Source organism: Dendropsophus ebraccatus, chromosome 8 (assembly GCF_027789765.1).
Source record: "Dendropsophus ebraccatus isolate aDenEbr1 chromosome 8, aDenEbr1.pat, whole genome shotgun sequence".
NCBI classification, from domain to species: domain Eukaryota; kingdom Metazoa; phylum Chordata; class Amphibia; order Anura; family Hylidae; genus Dendropsophus; species Dendropsophus ebraccatus.
In genome coordinates, this window is record NC_091461.1 from 98424834 (window position 1) to 98451014 (window position 26181).

The 26181-nt window shown below is 41.1% G+C and overlaps 1 protein-coding gene across 1 annotated transcript in view; it reads left to right on the plus strand.

Annotated features, from left to right (window-relative positions):
• Positions 1-4562: 4562 nt before the first annotated feature.
• SLC6A9 (solute carrier family 6 member 9) overlaps positions 4563-26181 on the plus strand; it is a 101139-nt gene continuing 79520 nt past the window's right edge. Inside the window, exon 1 of the mRNA XM_069981172.1 lies at positions 4563-5278. The gene's annotated coding sequence lies outside the window, so the exon portion shown is untranslated. The remainder of the gene's footprint in view (positions 5279-26181) is intronic.

Genomic DNA, 26181 nt, shown 5'->3' on the forward strand with positions numbered 1-26181 from the left:
CCCACCACCCACAGAAAGGGGAGACTGTCCCAACGTTGCGTTGCGGTGTGCGTACTGTTGGTGGTGGTGAATAATCACAGACTATTGAAATAAAGTTGAGTTGTTTTACTACTTGTAAATGTGCAGCAGGTAATACAGACGTGACAGTATAAGGTTTCTTAGTTAAAGTCTCTGAAACACATTTGATAAAGTTCCAATAAACACTTGATAATAGAACGACCAGCTGGTAGTATAAGTGCAGTGTAGGATATAGTCGTGTTGGTTGAGTTGTGCTGAGTAATACAAGAAATAGAGTAGCAGAGAGAAGGATGCCGTGAGAGTCTCAACCCACGAGTACTATGCTCTGCCGGGATGATGGAGGATGATGTAGGATACTTAAAAGAATAAGAAGAGGAATAGTAAGAAGAACAGCTGTGCCCGTATATTGACCTTTGACTTCAGTCTTCACACAACCTTATGCCCACTAGACTCGGCTGAACCTTCCTAATGGGTGACACAGACCCCAGACCTTGTTACCTGGGATGAGCGGAATGCTGAGGGTTTCCTGCTGACACCTGCGCTGCGAGACAGAGTTCCTAGGCTTATCGCAACTTTGCTCTGTCCGGATCAGTTCCTGGCTCTGTGGCTCTAGTATGGATACTGTCCTGCAATGTGACTTCTCCTTGTCCACGGCATGGGTTGAGATTGTCTCTGGCTGGTCCTCTCTTAAGAGGAGTTTAACAGTGCATAGTACTTTGGAGTGTAACTCGTGAGGAAGTTTTGAGAGATGTGCTGTCGTGCGTCCTTCCCATGCGGGGTACTGACTAAGACTGACTTGTAGGTACGGGGACCTGGAAGAGGGCCAGGGCCCAGATAAGAGCTATCTAGCTTGTGTCCTTCCTCCACAATGTCCAGAACGAAAGACTCTGCTCCTCCCCCACCCATGGGACCACACTGGTACCCAAGTGAGTCAACCAGTATGTATCAACATTGGGAACAGACCAGATTTTGGGAGCATGCCCAGAAGGGTTCAGGCAGTGGTAAAAGCTATGAGTGGATTTACCAAACACTAACAAAATAAAATATAACAGTGTAGTTACATGGAAAGAGTCTGAATAACTAAGCATACGCTAAATAATCCCAAGTCACATTTTTGTATGAGATAGCCAAGAAGATGGTCTATAAAACAATGGTGGTCTCATGTTCAAAGCTGTAAGGGAAGGTGAGATATGGAGCCTGAAAGTCAAAAGTTCTAAATTTTGCTACTCTGTGTAGAAGATACAATACACTACAGAAGATACTGTCATTTATTATGATTATTAAAATATTTTATTTAATATGTGTAAAGAGAATATGCAGGCGGCACTCACCAGGTGTGAAGAACAGGAAATTTATTCAGACAATAGCGGGGGAGAGGGGACGGGTGCAGTAGCCATAAAAAAAGGGGTCACCTGTCTTCTCTCCTCCGCTACCTCTATTGTCTGAAAAAATTGTCTGTTCTTCACACCTGGTGAGTGCTGCCTGCATTTTTACTTTACACACTGTATATTCCTGTGGCTTCTAAAGACAGAGCACCACTAAGTGACTGGCTTATGCTTCATGTCTGGTATACAAAAAAATGGAGAGCCAGGCTGTGCTATGTTCTGTTTTCTGTGCATTGGACTGTGTTTATTTAATTTTAGCATGTAGAAGACACACTGTAACTCACACAGAGATAGATATATAGATAGATAGATTATAAAGAATAACATGTAATATATAGAACATACAAAGTAACCAAAGAAGATATAAAGTACCTTTTATAAAACATAACTCATAATTTGGTGAGCCCCCAGATGATGTTATAGCGGTGGGACGGCCGGTCACTTGGTAGATGGAAGTGTGACGCCACTATGGTGGTGGATGGCCAAGATACAGCCGGACCTTAGGGTTTGTCACGTGACGCCAGTGCCTGGTGGGCACACAGGTGTGATAGCATGCCTGCTTTTAAGGTGTAAGGCCGGTTGAACCCTTTTCCCCTGTGGTCGGTGTCCTGTCAGGTTGCTGTAGGGTCCCTTGGGATAGTATAGTCACAGATAATGTAGTCACAGCTGGCCAGAGCGGTGTAATGACCCTCTTGGATAGTATCACAGAAAGGGGAGATGTCCCAAGGTTGCGGTGTATATTCTGTTCAGGTGGTGGTGATTAATCACAGACTCAGGTGATAACGTTGACTTGATTTACTACTTGTAAATGTGCAGCAGGTAATACAACGGATATTGATATACACTTGATACAGTTCCAATAAATACTCAAACATAGAACCACCAGATCTGTAGGATAAATACTGAGTAGAATATAGTAGAGTTTGTAGAGTTGTACTGAGGTAGTGTAGTAGAGAGGAGGGTGCCGTGAGAGTCTCAACCCAAGTAGTAATGTGCTCTGCCGGGATGTTGGAGTGTATAGAGAAATACTTGAAGTAGAAGAATTAGAAGACAACCTGTGCCCATCTATTGACCTTTTCTCTAGTCTTCACACCACCTTATGCCCACTAGCTTTGGCTGAACCGTACTAATAGGTGACTCAGGCCCCAGACCTTACCTGGGATGATGAACAGGAAAAATGAGTCCAGCTCCCGGCCAGGATTAAATGAATTGAGCTTTATTAACACCCCAGCACCGTGCACACACTGCGGCAACCCCCCCAGAGAGAAGCCTACGCGTTTCGATTGCTAACCGCAATCTTAATCATGGCTGGGATGAGCAGAGTGCTGAGGGTTTCCTGCTGACATGCGCGCTGCGAGATGGAGTTCATAGACTTTCCAGTAACTTTGCTCCACCCGGATCAGTTCCTAGCTCTTTGGCTCTTTAATGGATACTGTCCTGCACTATAGTTACTCTTAGTCCTCGGCGTGGGTTGAGATGATCTGTTGGCTAGTCCTCTCCTGAGGAGTTTAACACTGCATATTGCAGGGTATAGGCACTTTAAGAAAGATGTTTGTAACATGGCACTGTCCTGTGTCCTACCCATGTGGGGCATTAACTAAGACTAACTCTATCCTGTAGAGGGGACCTGGCAGAGGACCAGGGCCCAGGTATAACCCCCGTGGAGGCTGTCTGATCTGCGTCCATTCTCCACCAAAGCTCAACTAAGACTTTTCCTTCACCCAAGGGACTAACTTTCTATCCAGCGTGTAAGGTGCACTGTGGTTAGGTGGAAAGAGTGCAACAGAAGAGTAGAAATTGATGAGGTGATAGGACAGAAGAAAGTAACGATCCTACTGGCTCACAGAATCTGGTACACATAAATACAATTACCCTTTGAGACACTTCAGCTGTGCAGCTTCCATACTTCAATATACAAAACAGCAAAATCTAGTGGTCATCTTTAGGAATACTTTGGCTGTAATAAGACCACAAAAAGTACAGACTTTTGCGAAGGGTGTGAACAGCAGTAACACTCCTAGTGGGACACCACAATAAGGTAAATATAAAAGATACTATGTAGCTCATGTAAGATGCAATGTAACATATAGAAGATAGAGTAATATATAGAGGATACAATGTAACATATAAGAGATGGTGTGGCATGTATAGAGGATATAATGTAATATATAGAAGATGGTGTGGCATGTATAGAGGATATAATGTAACATATAGAACATGGTGTGGCATGTATAGAGGATATAATGTAATATATAGAAGATGGTGTGTAATATATAGATGATAATCGGGGATATAATGTAACATATAGAAGATAGAGTAATATATAGAGGATACAATGTAACATATAAGAGATGGTGTGGCATGTATAGAGGAATATAGAGAGGATACAATGTAACATATAGAAGATAGAGTAATATATAGAGGATACAATGTAACATATAAGAGATGGTGTGGCATGTATAGAGGATATAATGTAATATATAGAAGATGGTGTGGCATGTATAGAGGATATAATGTAACATATAGAACATGGTGTGGCATGTATAGAGGATATAATGTAATATATAGAAGATGGTGTGTAATATATAGATGATAATCGGGGATATAATGTAACATATAGAAGATAGAGTAATATATAGAGGATACAATGTAACATATAAGAGATGGTGTGGCATGTATAGAGGAATATATAGAGGATATAATGTAACATATAGAAGATAGAGTAATATATAGAGGATACAATGTAACATATAAGAGATGGTGTGGCATGTATAGAGGAATATATAGAGGATACAATGTAACATATAAGAGATGGTGTGGCATGTATAGAGGAATATATAGAGGATACAATGTAACATATAGAAGATAGAGTAATATATAGAGGATACAATGTAACATATAAGAGATGGTGTGGCATGTATAGAGGAATATATAGAGGATACAATGTAACATATAAAAGATACAATCTCATCCTATAGAATATAAACAGTGAATATTGAGCCCCCCCCCCCCCCCCCCCCCCCCCCGCACACTGCGGACACCCCGGACCCTCCACAGACTCCCGACCACCGAATCTTCCAATGAATGAATCAAACGGCCCGATGTGTCAGAGTGATCGGTGGGATCGGCGCTGACGTCACGTGTCCCCAGGAGGTGGTACCCGGCAGGCCGCACATCCCGGCACAGACAGGCGATCCCCGGTGTGGTCGGTGTGTCCATTATAACCGTATTACAGGTCAGACTCGGGGGAGGAGGAGGAGAAGAAGCCTTCCCCGACCTCCACTCAGCAGCAGCAACAGGAGGAGCTGAGCGCCGGGGCCTCCTCCTCCTTCTCCTCACAGCCGCCGAGGATGATGCAACTTTGCCTTTAAGAAAAACCCTCTGACAATGACAGTTGGTCGCTAGAGAGAGAAGCGTCTCCCAGGAGCCGGGGGCCACTATCTACAGACCAGGAGCCAGGGGCCACTATCTACAGACCAGGAGCCGGGGGTCACTATCTACAGACCAGGAGCCGGGGGCCACTATCTACAGACCAGGAGCCGGGGGCCACTATCTACAGACCAGGGGCCACTATCTACAGACCAGGGGCCACTATCTACAGACCAGGAGCCAGGGGCCACTATCTGCACACCAGGAGCCACTGAGAGGCTGCAGGAGCTAGGAGCCACTACCTGCAGACCAGGAGCCACTACCTGCAGACCAGGAGCCACTACCTGCAGACCAGGGGCCACTACCTGCAGACCAGGGGCCACTGACAGTACAGGAGGTGTCCACAGACCACAAGCACCAGGGGCCACTGACTACTGACTGTAGGAGCTCTGAACCATCCAGGAGCCGGGGGCCACTCACATCACTCAGGGGCCACTCGCAGAATGGTAAGTGAGCCGCCCCCCTGTGCGGAGGACGCTGGTCCCTGTACACACGTGCGGTCAGGAGACGGTCAGACGTGCGGGGATACACGGGGCGGCCGCCTATAGGGAACTTCTCAAACTTGTGTCTGTAGGACTGACCGTATATAGCGCTGTCTGTATAGACTGTATATAGCGCTGTCTGTATAGACTGTATATAGCGCTGTCTGTATAGACTGTATATAGCGCTGTCTGTATAGACTGTATATAGCGCTGTCTGTATAGACTGTATATAGCGCTGTCAGTATAGACTGTATATAGCGCTGTCTGTAGAGACTGTATATAGCGCTGTCAGTATAGACTGTATATAGCGCTGTCAGTATAGACTGTATATAGCGCTGTCAGTATAGACTGTATATAGCGCTGTCAGTGAGGACTGTATATAGCGCTGTCAGTATAGACTGTATATAGCGCTGTCAGTATAGACTGTATATAGCGCTGTCAGTATAGACTGTATATAGCGCTGTCTGTATAGACTGTATATAGCGCTGTCTGTATAGACTGTATATAACGCTGTCAGTATAGACTGTATAGCGCTGTCAGTATAGACTGTATATAGCGCTGTCTGTATAGACTGTATATAGCGCTGTCTGTATAGACTGTATATAGCGCTGTCTGTATAGACCGTATATAGCGCTGTCAGTATAGACTGTATATAGCGCTGTCTGTATAGACTGTATATAGCGATGTCTGTATAGACCGTATATAGCGCTGTCAGTATAGACTGTATATAGCGCTGTCTGTAGGACTGACTGTATATAGCGCTGTCAGTATAGACTGTATATAGCGCTGTCTGTATAGACTGTATATAGCGCTGTCTGTATAGACTGTATATAGCGCTGTCTGTATAGACTGTATATAACGCTGTCAGTATAGACTGTATATAGCGCTGTCTGTATAGACCGTATATAGCGCTGTCAGTATAGACTGTATATAGCGCTGTCTGTAGGACTGACTGTATATAGCGCTGTCTGTATAGACTGTATATAGCGCTGTCTGTATAGACTGTATATAGCGCTGTCAGTATAGACTGTATATAGCGCTGTCTGTATAGACTGTATATAGCGCTGTCAGTGAGGACTGTATATAGCGCTGTCAGTATAGACTGTATATAGCGCTGTCAGTATAGACTGTATATAGCGCTGTCTGTAGGACTGACTGTATATAGCGCTGTCTGTATAGACTGTATATAGCGCTGTCAGTATAGACTGTATATAGCGCTGTCAGTATAGACTGTATATAGCGCTGTCAGTGAGGACTGTATATAGCGCTGTCAGTATAGACTGTATATAACGCTCAGTGTGGACTTTATATAACGCTGTCAGTATAGACTGTATATAGCGCTGTCAGTATAGACTGTATATAGCGCTGTCAGTATAGACTGTATATAGCGCTGTCAGTATAGACCGTATATAGCGCTGTCTGTATAGACTGTATATAGCGCTGTCTGTATAGACTGTATATAGCGCTGTCAGTATAGACTGTATATAGCGCTGTCAGTATAGACTGTATATAGCGCTGTCTGTATAGACTGTATATAGCGCTGTCTGTATAGACTGTATATAGCGCTGTCTGTATAGACTGTATATAGCGCTGTCAGTATAGACTGTATATAACGCTCAGTGTGGACTTTATATAACGCTGTCAGTATAGACTGTATATAGCGCTGTCAGTATAGACTGTATATAGCGCTGTCAGTATAGACTGTATATAGCGCTGTCAGTATAGACTGTATATAGCGCTGTCAGTATAGACTGTATATAACGCTCAGTGTGGACTTTATATAACGCTGTCAGTATAGACTGTATATAGCGCTGTCAGTATAGACTGTATATAGCGCTGTCAGTATAGACCGTATATAGCGCTGTCAGTGTAGCCTGTATATAGCGCTGTCTGTATAGACTGTATATAGCGATGTCAGTATAGACTGTATATAGCGATGTCAGTGTAGTCTGTATATAGCGCTGTCAGTATAGACTGTATATAACGCTCAGTGTGGACTGTATATAGAGCTGTCAGTGTGGACTGTGTATACCGCTCTCAGTATACAGCGCTGTCAGTATAGCTCTGTCAGCTGTGTGCACTGTATATAACGCTCAGTGTAGACTCTATATAACGCTCAGTATAGCCTGTGTATAACGCTCAGTGTGGATGGTATATAGCGTTGTCAATGTAGACTATGTAACCCACAGTGTACACTGCAAATAATGCTCAATATAGACTGTATATAACGCTCAGTGCAGTCTGTATACAACGCTGTCAGTGTGTACAGAATATAGCGGTCGCTCATTGTGGACGGTATATAGCGCTGTCAGTGTAGTCGGTATACAGCGTTTTCTGTGTGCTGTTGTATATTTAGCGCTGTTACTGTGGACCATATAGTGCTGACAGTATATACTGTATATGGTGCTGTTAGCATGTACTATCTATAAAATAGTACAGATTAGAGCTGTTAGTGTAGTATGTATAGTACTTTGTAGTCGGCATATAGGGCTGTCAGTGCATCAGTGTGAACAGTATATACATATATATATTAGCACTGTTAGTGCAGTCGGTATATAGGGCTGTCAGTGTATTAGGATGAACGCTGTGTAGTTGGTATAAAGCGATATATACGATACATATATATATATATGCATACATGTATTATAGCACTGTTGGTGTAGTCGGTATACAGCGCTGTCAATTTTGGACTATACACACACACATATATATATATATATATATATATATATATATATATATATATATATATATATATATATATATATATATACAGTCCACACTAACAACGCTTCTAAATACATCTATATCCCCACCACAGTAGCGCTATCAGTGTGGTCTGTATGTGAAGATAAAACGCCCAGTGTTGGCTGTCAGTGTGGACTGTAAATAACGCTCAGTGTGGACTGTGTAAAGCGCTGTCAGTGTAGGCTGTATATAACGCTCAGTGTGGACTGTCTATAACGCTGTCAGTGTAGGCTGTATATAGCGCTCAGTGTGGACTGTATATAGCGCTCAGTGTGGACTGTATAAAGCGCTCAGTGTAGTCGGTATAAGATAAAGCTCAGTGTGGACTGTATATAGCGCTTAGTGTAGTCGGTATAAGATAACGCTCAGTGTGGACTCTATATAGCGCTTAGTGTGGACTGTATATAACGCTCAGTGTGGACTCTATATAGCGCTTAGTGTGGACTGTATATAGCGCTCAGTGTGGACTGTATATAACGCTCAGTGTGGACTCTATATAGCGCTTAGTGTGGACTGTATATAACGCTCAGTGTGGACTCTATATAGCGCTTAGTGTGGACTGTATATAGCGCTCAGTGTGGACTGTATAAAGCGCTCAGTGTAGTCGGTATAAGATAACGCTCAGTGTGGACTGTATATAGCGCTTAGTGTAGTCGGTATAAGATAACGCTCAGTGCGGACTCTATATAGCGCTTAGTGTGGACTGTATATAACGCTCAGTGTGGGCTGTATATAGCGCTCAGTGTGGGCTGTATATAGCGCTTAGTGTAGTCGGTATAAGATAACGCTCAGTGTGGACTGTATATAGCGCTTAGTGTGGACTGTATATAACGCTCAGTGTGGACTCTATATAGCGCTTAGTGTGGACTTAATATAACGCTGTATAAATCTCAGTGTTGATCACAGTCTCAAGGGCATTTTGGCGTCTGACACCTACAGGATTTGGGGACAGTTTTTTTTTTTTTGGGGGGGGGGGGGGGGGAGGGGATCTCCATTGTTTGTCTCACAGTCTGGTGTTTGATGATCACGGTTTGGAAAGTCTTCATTGTTTGTGGTTTTGGTGCTCGCATCTGTGTGTGTGGGGGGGGGTCTCCTTTGGGGTATAGTGCTCACAGTGACTCTAGGGTTGAGGTTGATCATCAAAATCTGTGTGTGTGTGTGTGTGTGGGGGGGGGGGGTTCAATTATTTGGGGTCTGGTGCTTACAGTCTAGGGGGTCTGATTTGGGGGTCTGGTGGGTCTCATTTGGGGGTCTGGTGCTTACAGTCTGGAGGGGGTCTCATTTGGGGGTCTGGTGCTTACAGTCTGGAGGGGGTCTCATTTGTGGGTCTGGTGCTTACAGTCTGGAGGGGGTCTCCTTTGGTTGGAGTCTGATACTCTCTGTATGGGGGGGATCTCATTTTCTCCTCTGGGATTTGGGGATCACAGTCTGGGGGTCTCCTTGTTTAGGTCTAATTTTCAGTCTGGGGGTCTCTTTTGTTTGGGGTCTGGTAATCACAGTCTGGGTTGGTCTCCTTTGTAGTCTGGTGTCCTCACTCTGGGAGGGGGGGGGGTCTCCTTTGTTTGGGGTCTGGTGCTCAGTGTGTGTGGGGGGGGTATTTCTAATGTTCGGGGTCTGAGACGCATAGTGTGTGTGTAGGGGGGGGGGTCCTGGTGATCAGAGTCGGGGGGGCTCTCTTGTTAGGAGTCTGGATCACTGTGATGGTAATGAGGGATTAGCAGTTACAATGACAGGAGGCTCTGGGTGGGGGGCTGCGCCGGTTCCTGTATTTGGGGTCTGTGATATGGGAAGGAGCTGCTTCTCGGTCTCCAGTAACTTTCCACACCATGTGCAGGGGGCGGAGCCTGACACCAACAACACACAGTGTGCAACACGTGGCAGCTGATGTAACACACAACTACATGTCACTACAGCACTCAGATACACTGCTGTACTATATACTATATACACTACAGCACTCAGATACACTGCTGTACTATATACTATATACACTACAGCACTCACACTGCTGTACTATATACTATATACACTACAGCACTCACATACACTGCTGTACTATATACTATATACACTACAGCACTCACATACACTGCTGTACTATATACTATATACACTACAGCACTCACACTGCTGTACTATATACTATATACACTACAGCACTCACATACACTGCTGTACTATATACTATATACACTACAGCACTCACACTGCTGTACTATATACTATATACACTACAGCACTCAGATACACTGCTGTACTATATACTATATACACTACGGCACTCACACTGCTGTACTATATACTATATACACTACAGCACTCACATACACTGCTGTACTATAAACTATATACACTACAGCACTCACACTGCTGTACTATATACTATATACACTACAGCACTCACATACACTGCTGTACTATATACTATATACACTACAGCACTCACATACACTGCTGTACTATATACTATATACACTACAGCACTCACACTGCTGTACTATATACTATATACACTACAGCACTCACATACACTACTGTACTATATACTATACTATATACACTACAGCACTCAGATACACTGCTGTACTATATACTATATACACTACAGCACTCACATACACTGCTGTACTATAAACTATATACACTACAGCACTCACACTGCTGTACTATATACTATATACACTACAGCACTCACATACACTGCTGTACTATATACTATATACACTACAGCACTCACATACACTGCTGTACTATATACTATATACACTACAGCACTCACACTGCTGTACTATATACTATATACACTACAGCACTCACATACACTGCTGTACTATATACTATATACACTACAGCACTCACACTGCTGTACTATATACTATATACACTACAGCACTCACATACACTGCTGTACTATATACTATATACACTACAGCACTCAAATACACTGCTGTACTATATACTATATACACTACAGCACTCAGATACACTGCTGTACTATATACTATATACACTACAGCACTCACATACACTGCTGTACTATATACTATATACACTACAGCACTCACATACACTGCTGTACTATATACTATATACACTACAGCACTCACATACACTGCTGTACTATATACTATATACACTACGGCACTCACACTGCTGTACTATATACTATACTATATACACTACAGCGCTCACATACACTGCTGTACTATATACTATACTATATACACTACAGCACTCACATACACTGCTGTACTATATACTATATACACTACAGCACTCACATACACTGCTGTACTAATACTATACTATATACACTACAGCACTCACATACACTGCTGTACTAATACTATACTATACTATATACACTACAGCACTCACACTGCTGTACTATATACTATATACACTACAGCACTCAGATACACTGCTGTACTATATACTATATACACTACGGCACTCACACTGCTGTACTATATACTATATACACTACAGCACTCACATACACTGCTGTACTATATACTATACTATATACACTACAGCACTCACATACACTGCTGTACTATATACTATACTATATACACTACAGCACTCACATACACTGCTGTACTATATACTATATACACTACAGCACTCACATACACTGCTGTACTATATACTATATACACTACAGCACTCACATACACTGCTGTACTATATACTATACACTACAGCACTCACATACTCTGCTGTACTAATACTATATACACTACAGCACTCACACTGCTGTACTATATACTATATACACTACAGCACTCACATACACTGCTGTACTATATACTATATACACTACAGCACTCACATACGCTGCTGTACTATATACTATATACACTACAGCACTCACATACACTGCTGTACTATATACTATATACACTACAGCACTCAGATACACTGCTGTACTATATACTATACTATATACACTACAGCACTCACATACACTGCTGTACTATATACTATATACAGTACAGCACTCAGGTACACTGCTGTACTAATACTATATACACTACAGCACTCACATACACTGCTGTACTAATATTATATACACTACAGCACTCACATACACTGCTGTACTATATACTATATACACTACAGCACTCACATACACTACTGTACTATATACTATATACACTACAGCACTCAGATACACTGCTGTACTAATACTATACTATATACACTACAGCACTCAGATACACTGCTGTACTAATACTATATTATATACACTACAGCACTCACATACACTGCTGTACTATATACTATATACACTACAGCACTCAAATACACTGCTGTACTATATACTATATACACTACAGCACTCAGATACACTGCTGTACTATATACTATATACACTACAGCACTCACACTGCTGTACTATATACTATATACACTACGGCACTCACACTGCTGTACTATATACTATATACACTACAGCACTCACATACACTGCTGTACTATATACTATACTATATACACTACAGCACTCACATAAACTGCTGTACTATATACTATATACACTACAGCACTCAGATACACTGCTGTACTATATACTATATACACTACAGCACTCACATACACTGCTGTACTAATACTATATACACTACAGCACTCAGATACACTGCTGTACTATATACTATATACACTACAGCACTCACATACACTACTGTACTATATACTATATACACTACAGCACTCAGATACACTGCTGTACTATATACTATATACACTACAGCACTCAGATACACTGCTGTACTAATACTATACTATATACACTACAGCACTCACACTGCTGTACTATATACTATATACACTACAGCACTCACACTGCTGTACTATATACTATATACACTACAGCACTCAGATACACTGCTGTACTATATACTATATACACTACGGCACTCACACTGCTGTACTATATACTATATACACTACAGCACTCACATACACTGCTGTACTATATACTATACTATATACACTACAGCACTCAGATACACTGCTGTACTATATACTATATACACTACAGCACTCACATACACTGCTGTACTATACACTATACACACTACAGCACTCACATACGCTGCTGTACTATATACTATATACACTACAGCACTCACATACACTGCTGTACTATATACTATATACACTACAGCACTCAGATACACTGCTGTACTATATACTATATACACTACAGCACTCACATACACTGCTGTACTATAAACTATATACACTACAGCACTCACACTGCTGTACTATATACTATATACACTACAGCACTCACATACACTGCTGTACTATATACTATATACACTACAGCACTCACATACACTGCTGTACTATATACTATATACACTACAGCACTCACACTGCTGTACTATATACTATATACACTACAGCACTCACATACACTGCTGTACTATATACTATATACACTACAGCACTCACACTGCTGTACTATATACTATATACACTACAGCACTCACATACACTGCTGTACTATATACTATATACACTACAGCACTCACATACACTGCTGTACTATATACTATATACACTACAGCACTCAGATACACTGCTGTACTATATACTATATACACTACAGCACTCACATACACTGCTGTACTATATACTATATACACTACAGCACTCACATACACTGCTGTACTATATACTATATACACTACAGCACTCACATACACTGCTGTACTATATACTATATACACTACGGCACTCACACTGCTGTACTATATACTATACTATATACACTACAGCGCTCACATACACTGCTGTACTATATACTATACTATATACACTACAGCACTCACATACACTGCTGTACTATATACTATATACACTACAGCACTCACATACACTGCTGTACTAATACTATACTATATACACTACAGCACTCACATACACTGCTGTACTAATACTATACTATACTATATACACTACAGCACTCACACTGCTGTACTATATACTATATACACTACAGCACTCAGATACACTGCTGTACTATATACTATATACACTACGGCACTCACACTGCTGTACTATATACTATATACACTACAGCACTCACATACACTGCTGTACTATATACTATACTATATACACTACAGCACTCACATACACTGCTGTACTATATACTATACTATATACACTACAGCACTCACATACACTGCTGTACTATATACTATATACACTACAGCACTCACATACACTGCTGTACTATATACTATATACACTACAGCACTCACATACACTGCTGTACTATATACTATACACTACAGCACTCACATACTCTGCTGTACTAATACTATATACACTACAGCACTCACACTGCTGTACTATATACTATATACACTACAGCACTCACATACACTGCTGTACTATATACTATATACACTACAGCACTCACATACGCTGCTGTACTATATACTATATACACTACAGCACTCACATACACTGCTGTACTATATACTATATACACTACAGCACTCAGATACACTGCTGTACTATATACTATACTATATACACTACAGCACTCACATACACTGCTGTACTATATACTATATACAGTACAGCACTCAGGTACACTGCTGTACTAATACTATATACACTACAGCACTCACATACACTGCTGTACTAATATTATATACACTACAGCACTCACATACACTGCTGTACTATATACTATATACACTACAGCACTCACATACACTACTGTACTATATACTATATACACTACAGCACTCAGATACACTGCTGTACTAATACTATACTATATACACTACAGCACTCAGATACACTGCTGTACTAATACTATATTATATACACTACAGCACTCACATACACTGCTGTACTATATACTATATACACTACAGCACTCAAATACACTGCTGTACTATATACTATATACACTACAGCACTCAGATACACTGCTGTACTATATACTATATACACTACAGCACTCACACTGCTGTACTATATACTATATACACTACGGCACTCACACTGCTGTACTATATACTATATACACTACAGCACTCACATACACTGCTGTACTATATACTATACTATATACACTACAGCACTCACATAAACTGCTGTACTATATACTATATACACTACAGCACTCAGATACACTGCTGTACTATATACTATATACACTACAGCACTCACATACACTGCTGTACTAATACTATATACACTACAGCACTCAGATACACTGCTGTACTATATACTATATACACTACAGCACTCACATACACTACTGTACTATATACTATATACACTACAGCACTCAGATACACTGCTGTACTATATACTATATACACTACAGCACTCAGATACACTGCTGTACTAATACTATACTATATACACTACAGCACTCACACTGCTGTACTATATACTATATACACTACAGCACTCACACTGCTGTACTATATACTATATACACTACAGCACTCAGATACACTGCTGTACTATATACTATATACACTACGGCACTCACACTGCTGTACTATATACTATATACACTACAGCACTCACATACACTGCTGTACTATATACTATACTATATACACTACAGCACTCAGATACACTGCTGTACTATATACTATATACACTACAGCACTCACATACACTGCTGTACTATACACTATACACACTACAGCACTCACATACGCTGCTGTACTATATACTATATACACTACAGCACTCACATACACTGCTGTACTATATACTATATACACTACAGCACTCAGATACACTGCTGTACTATATACTATATACACTACAGCACTCACATACAGTGCTGTACTAATACTATATACACTACAGCACTCACATACACTGCTGTACTATATACTATATACACTACAGCACTCACATACACTACTGTACTATATACTATATACACTACAGCACTCAGATACACTGCTGTACTATATACTATATACACTACAGCACTCACATACACTGCTGTACTATATACTATATACACTACAGCACTCATATACACTGCTGTACTATATACTATATACACTACAGCACTCACATACACTGCTGTACTATATACTATATACACTACAGCACTCACATACACTGCTGTACTATATACTATACACACTACAGCACTCACATACACTGCTGTACTATATACTATACACACTACAGCACTCACATACACTGCTGTACTATATACTATACTATATACACTACAGCACTCACATACACTGCTGTACTATATACTATACTATATACACTACAGCACTCACCTACACTGCTGTACTATATACTATATACACTACTACAGCACTCACATACACTGCTGTACTATATACTATATACACTACTACAGCACTCACATACACTGCTGTACTATATACTATATACACTACAGCACTCACATTCACTGCTGTACTATATACACTACAGCACTCACATACACTACTGTACTAATACTATACTATATACACTACAGCACTCACATACACTGCTGTACTACTACTATATACACTACAGCACTCACATACACTGCTGTACTAATACTATATACACTACAGCACTCAGATAAACTGCTGTACTATATACTATACACACTACGGCACTCACACTGCTGTACTATATACTATATACACTACAGCACTCACATACACTGCTGTACTATATACTATATACACTACAGCACTCACATACGCTGCTGTACTATATACTATATACACTACAGCACTCACATACACTGCTGTACTATATACTATATACACTACAGCACTCACATACACTGCTGTACTATATACTATATACACTACAGCACTCACATACACTGCTGTACTATATACTATATACACTACAGCACTCACATACACTGCTGTACTAATACTATATACACTACAGCATTCACATACACTGCTGTACTAATACTATGCTATATACACTACAGCACTCACATACACTGCTGTACTATATACTATACACACTACAGCACTCACATACACTGCTGTACTATATACTATACACACTACAGCACTCAGATACACTGCTGTACTAATACTATATACACTACAGCACTCAGATACACTGCTGTACTATATACTATATACACTACAGCAGTGATTTTCAACCTTTTTTGAGCCGCGGCACACTTTTTATACTTAAAAAATCCCGGGGCACACCACCAACCAAAATGGCACAAAATGACACTAAAACAGTACATATTATACATATAGTTCACGGAGTTCACTCTTGGGGGTTTTAAATCAGCTTCTTATCACCACAAGAGCTGCTTTTTAAGCCCTCAAGAGTGACATATGCCGGGCAGAGATCCTTTCAATAAATTATTCATTTTAAAAAAGTGAAATAAAAAAGGATAACCCCCTCATATATACAATCCCATGTAACCTCATACATACAGTGCCATGTATTCCCATATATATATATATATATATATATATATATATATATATATATATATATATATATAACAGTCCCATGAAAACTCATACATACAGTCCCACGTATATGAGCACATAATTATCAGCACCATATACTGTGGTGATGTGCACTGTATAGCCACAGTATATGGTGCTGATAATTATGTGGCTCATATAACTGCAGTATAAAGGGGTACAATGAGACGTACTATGGCCATGAGGCCAGAGTACAAGTGCCCCCTGCTTTGCCCTCATACAGTAATAATGCCCCCTGCAGTATGCCCCATATAATAATAATGCCCCCTGCAGTATGCCCCCATATAATAATAATAATGCCCCCTGCAGTATGCCCCATATAATAATAATGCCCCCTGCAGTATGCCCCCATATAATAATAATGCCCCTGCAGTATGCCCCCATATAATAATAATGCCCTCTGCAGTATGCCCCATATAATAATAATGCCCCCTGCAGTATGCCCCCATATAATAATAATAATGCCCCCTGCAGTATGCCCCATATAATAATAATGCCCCCTGCAGTATGCCCCCATATAATAATAATAATGCCCCCTGCAGTATGCCCCATATAATAATAATGCCCCCTGCAGTATGCCCCCATATAATAATAATGCCCCCTGCAGTATGCCCCCATATAATAATAATGCCCTCTGCAGTATGCCCCCATATATTAATAATGCCCTCTGCAGTATGCCCCCATATATTAATAATGCCCTCTGCAGTATGCCCCCATATATTAATGCCCCCTGCAGTATGCCCCATATAATGCCCCCTGCAGTATGCCCCCATATAATGCCCCCTGCAGTATGCCCCCATATATTAATGCCCCCTGCAGTATGCCCCCATATATTAATGCCCCCTGCAGTATGCCCCCATATAATGCCCCCTGCAGTATGCCCCCATATAATGCCCCCTGCAGTATGCCCCCATATATTAATGCCCCCTGCAGTATGCCCCCATATAATGCCCCCTGCAGTATGCCCCCATATAATGCCCCCTGCAGTATGCCCCCATATATTAATGCCCCCTGCAGTATGCCCCCATATATTAATGTCCCCTGCAGTATGCCCCCATATAATGCCCCTTGCAGTATGCCCCCCATATAATGCCCCCTGCAGTATGCCCCCATATATTAATAATGCCCTCTGCAGTATGCCCCCCATATAATGCCCCCTGCAGTATGCCCCCATATATTAATAATGCCCTCTGCAGTATGCCCCCATATATTAATGTCCCCTGCAGTATGCCCCCATATAATGCCCCCTGCAGTATGCCCCCATATAATGCCCCCTGCAGTATGCCCCCATATATTAATGCCCCCTGCAGTATGCCCCCATATATTAATGCCCCCTGCAGTATGCCCCCATATAATGCCCCCTGCAGTATGCCCCCCTATAATGCCCCCTGCAGTATGCCCCCATATATTAATGCCCCCTGCAGTATGCCCCCATATATTAATGTCCCCTGCAGTATGCCCCCATATAATGCCCCTTGCAGTATGCCCCCCATATAATGCCCCCTGCAGTATGCCCCCATATAATGCCCCCTGCAGTATGAGAATATGCACCAATAGTTTTAAAAAAAACAAAACAACAAACCATCATACTCACCTAATCGGCGCTGTGTGTTCTCCCTCCTCTTCAGGCTCCGTCCTGTGAGCCGCGGCGACTGAACCTCCGGCAGGCGTGATGACGTCACATCATCACGCCTGCCGGAGAGGTCACGTCCCGGCCTCCCATAGGCTGCTGGCATGAAGTGCCGCGGCCTATGGGAGTCAATGTCAGAGCAGGACGCTGACAGGTCCTGCTCTGACATTGTGCGCGATTGAATGTTTCGCCCGCTCACTGTGTGAGCGGGCGGAACATCAATCCATCGGCATATCCCTAGAAGCTGCGCGGCCGCAGCTTCTAGGGATATTAAAGGGACAGTTTCTAATTTCCGACCGGGATCCCGCGGCACAGCTGGCGGGTTCTCACGGCACACCAGTGTGCCGCGGCACCCCGGTTGGGAAACGCTGCACTACAGCACTCACATACACTGCTGTACTATATACTATATACACTACAGCACTCACATACACTGCTGTACTATAAACTATATACACTACAGCACTCACATACACTGCTGTACTATATACTATATAAACTACAGCACTCAGATACACTGCTGTACTAATACTATACTATATACACTACAGCACTCACATACACTGCTGTACTAATACTATATACACTACAGCACTCACATACACTGCTGTACTAATACTATACTATATACACTACAGCACTCACATACACTGCTGTACTATATACTATATACACTACAGCACTCACATACACTGCTGTACTAATACTATACTATATACACTACAGCACTCACATACACTGCTGTACTATATACTATATACACTACAGCACTCACATACACTGCTGTACTAATACTATACTATATACACTACAGCACTCACATACACTGCTGTACTAATACTATACTATATACACTACAGCACTCAGATACACTACTGTACTAATACTATATACACTACAGCACTCACATACACTGCTGTACTATATACTATATACACTACAGCACTCACATACACTGCTGTATTAATACTATACTATATACACTACAGCACTCACATACACTGCTGTACTATATACTATACACACTACAGCACTCAGATACACTGCTGTACTAATACAATACTATATACACTACAGCACTCACATACACTGCTGTACTACTACTATATACACTACAGCACTCACATACACTGCTGTACTAATACTATATACACTACAGCACTCACATACATTGCTGTACTATATACTATATACACTACAGCTCTCACATACACTGCTGTACTAATACTATACTATATACACTACAGCACTCACATACACCGCTGTACTATATAATATAGTATATACACTACAGCACTCAGATACACTGCTGTACTATATACTATATACACTACAGCACTCAGATACACTGCTGTACTATATACTATATACACTACAGCACTCAGATACACTGCTGTACTATATACTATATACACTACAGCACTCAGATAAACTGCTGTACTATATACTATATACACTACAGCACTCAGATACACTGCTGTACCAATACTATATACACTACAACACTCACATACACTGCTGTACTAATACTATATACACTACAGCACTCACATACACTGCTGTAATAATACTATACTATATACACTACAGCACTCAGATACACTGCTGTACTATATAATATACTATATACACTACAGCACTCAGATACACTGCTGTACTATATACTATATACACTACAGCACTCAGATACACTGCTGTACTATATACTATATACACTACAGCACTCAGATACGCTGCTGTACTATATACTATATACACTACAGCACTCAGATACACTGCTGTACTATATACTATATACACTACAGCACTCACACTGCTGTACTATATACTATATACACTACAGCACTCACATACACTGCTGTACTAATACTATATATACTACAGCACTCAGATACACTGCTGTAATAATACTATACTATATACACTGTAGCACTCACATACACTGCTGTACTATATACTATATACACTACAGCACTCACATACAATGCTGTACTAATACTATACTATATACACTACAGCACTCACATACACTGCTGTACTATATACTATACTATATACACTACAGCACTCAGATATGATATGATATAATACTATAATAGCACTCAGATATAATACTATATACACTACAACACTCAGATACACTGCTGTACTAATACTATATACACTACAGCACTCACATACACTGCTGTAATAATACTATACCATATACACTGCAGCACTCACATACACTGCTGTACTAATACTATATACACTACAGCACTCACATACACTGCTGTACTATATACTATACTATATACACTACAGCACTCACATACACTGCTGTACTAATACTATATACACTACAGCATTCACATACACTGCTGTACTAATACTATGCTATATACACTACAGCACTCACATACACTGCTGTACTAATACTATATACACTACAGCACTCACATACACTGCTGTACTATATACTATATACACTACAGCACTCACATACACTGCTGTACTATCTATATAATAAAAATCAAAGTCTGTCTGTCTGTTTGTCCTTCTGTCTGTCTGTCCCAAATAGACTTTCAAACGCCTGAACCGTTTGACCCCAAATTTGGCACACAGATACATTGGGTGCCCGGGAAGGTTACATATATACATATATACAGGACCCCCTACTCCATCTATACAGTACATGTATACAGGACCCCCTACTCCATCTATACAGTACATGTATACAGGGCCCCCTACTCCATCTATACAGTACATGTATACAGGACCCCCTACTCCATCTATACAGTACATGTATACCGGACCCCCTACTCCATCTATACAGTACATGTATACAGGACCCCCTACTCCATCTATACAGTACATGTATACAGGGCCCCCTACTCCATCTATACAGTACATGTATACAGGACCCCCTACTCCATCTATACGGTACAGGTATACAGGACCCCCTACTCCATCTATACTGTACATGTATACAGCGCCCCCTACTCCATCTATACAGCACATATATATACAGGACCCCTACTCCATCTATTCAGTACATATATATACAGGGCCCCCTACTCCATCTATACAGTACATATATACAGGGTCCCCTACTCTATATATACAGTACATGTATACAGGACCCTCTACTCCATCTATACAGTACATATATACAGGACCCCCTACTCCATCTATACAGTACATGTATATACAGGACCCCCTACTCCATCTATACAGTACATGTATATACAGGGCCCCCTACTCCATCTATACAGTACATGTATATACAGGGCCCCCTACTGCATCTATACAGTACATGTATATACAGGTCCCCCTACTCCATCTATACAGTACATGTATATACAGGGCACTACAGGTATACCAAACTGTGACTGGATAACACTGCCATACCAGACCTGACCAATACCGCCATACTGTGACTGGATAACACTGCCATACCAGACCTGACCAATACCGCCAAACTGTGACTGGATAACACCATCATATCAGACCTGCCCAATACCGCCATACTGTGACTGGATAACACCGCTATACCAGACCTGACCAATACCACCATACCATGACTGGATAACACCGCCACACCAGACCTGACCAATACTACCATACTGTGACTGGGTAACACTGTCATAACACACCTGACCAATACCACCATACTATGACTGGAGAAAACTGCTATACCAGAACTGACCAATACCGCCATACTGTAACTGGATAACACTGTCATACCACACCTGACCAATACCGCCATACTGTGACTGGATAACACTGCCATACCAGACCTGACCAATACCGCCATACTATGACTGGATAACATTGCCATACCAGACCTAACCAATACTGCCATACTGTGACTGGATAACACTGCCATACCACACCTGACCAATACCGCCATACTGTGACTGGATAACACCACTATACCAGACCTGACCAATACCGCCACATTGTGACTGGAGAACACCGCCTCACCAGACCTGACCAATACCGCCATACTGTGACTCGATAACACCGCCATACCAGACATGACCAATACCGACACACTGTGACTAAATAGCACTGCCATACCAGACCTGACCAATACCGCCGTACTGTGACTGGATAACACCGCTATACCAGACCTGACCAATACCGCCATACCCCCCTTGAAAAGACACCAGATTTTCTGGCAAGTCTCAATGGGAGGGTACTGCCCCTCTGCAAGGTGCTACCCTACGCACCAGACCATGGGTGCCTAATGGTAAATACGACCCTGCAGGTATACAGGACACTACAGGTATACAGGACCCCAAAACTATACACTACAGGTGCACGGGACCTTCACCAACTATAAAACTACAGGTATACAGGACCCCAAACTTTACACTACAGGTATACAGGACCCCAAAACTATACACTACAGGTATACAGGACCTCCACCAACTATATACTTCAGGTATACAGGACCTCCACCAACTATATACTACAGGTATACAGGACCCCAAACTATACACTACAGGTAAACAGGACTCAAAACTATACCCTACAGGTATACAGGAACTCCACCAACTATATACTACAGGTATACAGCACCTTCACCAACTCTATACTACAAGTATACAGGACCCCAAAGCTATATACTACAGGTATACAGGAACTTCACCAACTATATACTACAGGTATATAGGACCCCAAACTATACACTACAGGTATACAGGAATTCCACCAACTCTATACTACAGCTATACAGGACCTTCAAACTATGCACTACAGGTATACAGGACCCACGAACTATATACTACAGGTATACAAGACCTCCACCAATTATACACTACAGGTATCCAGGACCCTCAAACTATAAACTACAGGTATACAAGGCCTCCACCAACTATACATTACAGGTATACAGCACCAACTATATACTACAGGTATACAGGACCCCCGAACTATACAGTACAGGTATACAGGACCTTCACCAACTGTACACTGCAGGTATACAGGACCTCCCTCAACTATACACTACAGGTATACAGCCCCCCAACTACACACTACAGGTATACAGGACCCCCCCAACTATACACTATAGGTATACAGCCCCCCAACTATGCACTACAGATATGCGAGACCCCTTAAAACTATACATTGTGGGTATACAGAACCCCTCCAACTATGCACTACAGGTATACACTAATTTCACTGATTAACTCAGATGAAACAATACCTTTAGCTTGGCCTCCTGGGCACCTTAGAACAAATCTAATTAACACACTGACACTTTATACCTGGGCAGCGCCGGGTACATTTTCTAGTATACTATATACACTACAGCACTCACATACACTGCTGTACTAATACTATATACACTACAGCACTCAGATACACTGCTGTACTATATACTATACTATATACACGACAGCACTCAGATACACTGCTGTACTAATACTATACTATATACACTACAGCACTCACATACACTGCTGTACTAATACTATATACACTACAGCACTCACATACACTGCTGTACTATATACTATACTATATACACTACAGCACTCACATACACTGCTGTACTAATACTATACTATATACACTACAGCACTCACATACACTACTGTACTAATACTATATACACTACAGCACTCACATACACTGCTGTACTATATACTATATACACTACAGCACTCACATACACTGCTGTACTAATACTATATACACTTCAGCACTCACATACACTGCTGTACTACTACTATAAACACTGCAGCACTCAGATACACTGGTGTACTACTACTATATACATTACAGCACTCAAATACACTGCTGTACTAATACTATATACACTACAGCACTCACATACACTGCTGTACTAATACTATATACACTACAGCACTCACATACACTGCTGTACTACATACTATATACACTACAGCACTCACATACACTGCTGTACTAATACTATATACACTACAGCACTCACATACACTGCTGTACTACATACTATATACACTACAGCACTCACATACACTGCTGTACTAATACTATACTATATACACTACAGCACTCACATACACTGCTGTACTAATACTATACACACTACAGCACTCACATACACTGCTGTACTAATACTATATACACTACAGCACTCACATACACTGCTGTACTAATACTATATACACTACAGCACTCACATACACTGCTGCACTAATACTATACTATATACACTACAGCACTCACATACACCGCTGTACTATATAATATAGTATATACACTACAGCACTCAGATACACTGCTGTACTATATAATATACGATATACACTACAGCACTCAGATAAACTGCTGTACTAATACTATATACACTACAGCACTCACATACACTGCTGTACTAATACTATATACACTACAGCACTCACATACACTGCTGTACTAATACTATACTATATACACTACAGCACTCACATACACTGCTGTACTAATACTATACTATATACACTACAGCACTCACATACACTGCTGTACTATATACTATACTATATACACTACAGCACTCACATACACTGCTGTACTAATACTATATACACTACAGCACTCAGATACACTGCTGTACTAATACTATATACACTACAGCACTCACATACACTGCTGTACTAATACTATACTATATACACTACAGCACTCACATACACTGCTGTACTAATACTATACTATATACACTACAGCACTCACATACACTGCTGTACTATATACTATATAAACTACAGCACTCAGATACCCTGCTGTACTATATACTATATACACTACAACACTCAAATACACTGCTGTACTAATACTATATACACTACAGCACTCAGATACACTGCTATACTATATACACTACAGCACTCACATACACTGCTGTACTAATACTATATACACTACAGCACTCACATACACTGCTGTACTAATACTATATACACTACAGCACTCACATACACTGCTGTACTAATACTATACTATATACACTACAGCACTCACATACACTGCTG